This window comes from Triticum dicoccoides, chromosome 1B (assembly GCF_002162155.2).
Source record: "Triticum dicoccoides isolate Atlit2015 ecotype Zavitan chromosome 1B, WEW_v2.0, whole genome shotgun sequence".
In the NCBI taxonomy this organism is placed as follows: domain Eukaryota; kingdom Viridiplantae; phylum Streptophyta; class Magnoliopsida; order Poales; family Poaceae; genus Triticum; species Triticum dicoccoides.
Window position 1 is genome coordinate 137097075 of NC_041381.1, and position 2215 is coordinate 137099289.

Consider the following 2215-nt stretch of genomic DNA (forward strand, 5'->3'; position numbering starts at 1 on the left):
ACCCTCGGGCTCGCGAAAACCCAAGGGAAAAAGGCTTAGGTGGCAAATGGTAAAACCAAGTTTGGGCCTTGCTGGAGGAGTTTTATTCAAAGCGAACTATCAAGGGGGTCCCATAAATCACCCAACCGTGTAAGGAACGCAAAATCAAGGAACATAACACCGGTATGACGGAAACTAGGGCAGCAAGAGTGGAACAAGTCACCAGGCATAAGGCCGAGCCTTCCACCCTTTACCACGTATATAAGGTGCATTAATTAAACAAGAGATATTGTGATATCCCAAAATCTCCATGTTCCGACCAGGAACAAACTTCATCTTCACCTGCAACTAGCAACGCTATAAGAGGGGCTGAGCAAAAGCGGTGACATAGCCAAACAACGGTTTGCTAGGACAGGACGGTTAGAGGTTTGACATGGCAATAGGGAGGCATGATAAACAATGGCAGGTAGAGCTAACATAGCGATAGAGCGAGTACTAGCAAGCAAAGATAGAAGTGATATCGAAGGTATGGTCATCTTGCCTGCAAGGTTCTCAGAGTTGTCGAAGGCTTGATCCTTGTTAGCGTACTCAACAGGTTCCTCGTGCACGTACTCGTCTCCCGGCTCTACCCAAAGCAAGGACACAAGCAAAGGAACCACAATAAATCCCGGTGCAATGCACAAGCAACATGATGCAATACATGTCATGATATGCGAGATGTGATATGCAATGCATATGCGTGCTCCAGGAGGAAAAATGATGAACAAGGCATCAACTTGGCAAACCAAGTATGCCTCTGGAAAGATGAGATGATTTCGGTTGAAATCGATATAAGGATCACCGGGAACGGATGCACGGTTTGCAAATGGCAAGAAAGACAAGAATGGCACAAAGCTGCGATTAACAACACGATGCTACTTAGCATGCAACAAGAAACTATGCTACAGCACCCCAACATAAAAACAAAGCATATGGCAGTGATCTACAGGAGATGCTTATCAAAAGAGGAACACTGAGCTACGGCTAAATCACACCACAACAGGTTCAAACAAGCATGGCAAAAGAGCAAAAAATATCAGGTAGGACATGGCATAAACAGCATCACGAAGCAAAGTTCAGAGCAAGTTATCCGCATGCTACATGAACTTGTAATAGCAAAACAAGGCATGGCATGAATCTACTCAAAGCATAGATCAAAAGTCCCTTACTGACCATGAGCCAAAAAGGATCAGAAAATATGATGGCACCCATGTGAACATAGCAAGTTTTGTTAACGGATTCAGCAAACGAAGCATGACATTGACAGAATTAGGAAGGCACCTTCGCGAGCTCGATGCACTCACTACAGAGCAGTACATGATAAAATAAGCATACATTCATCAATAAGACATGACATAGAAGCTATACATGGCAAGAACAACATCATAGCATACACGGATCAACTACAACAACCTTGGCAAAATTAAATAACATGTAAACAATGTGTCAGGAAACATTTTGAAGCAAAAGTAGAGCACGAAAATGACATGCTAGGCTACTCCATAATTGCAACCAGGGGCATGAATGGATAGAGCATAACCATATGTTCAAAACACCCTTACTGAAGTATCTCAAATTATGCATGGATCTCCCTGTAGCAACATGTTTACATGGCATCAAAATAATAGCAGAACAGGGACTAAAATCAGCAATATCACGAAGCCTAGTTTGCATGCTTGTGCTAGTCACCACATTGATCACAAAAATACATGGTAAACACCTCTGTAAAGATGGCATGTCATAATTCAAAACACATGTAGGGATCAAGTACATAGGATGCACAGATCAATCATGGCAAAAATGACAAAAGTGCATGTTTTGATAAGAATCTCAAACTAACATTATGAAGCACTCTTCTTACAGCATTTCGGGCATCAAGATGAGCTCAAATGAAAATTATGCAATGAGATGAAATGATGTACTCTCCGAGACGAACAATTCGGTATGGTACACGCCCAAAATGGAGCCATGGGTGCAAAGTTGTGGTGCGATGAACATGCAACAAAATTACTGACAGATAAAAACTTAGGGGATTTTCGGGGGAGGAAGAAAGTCAACCAGAGGCAGATCTGGATCGCACGGACGCTGAGGCTGAGGCGTCACCGGAGACGGGGCGGCGCGGCTGCCGGAGGACGGGGGAGGACGGAGACGAGGCCGGGGCGGCCGGAACGGCGGGCGGCGGCGCCGGTGCGCCCGG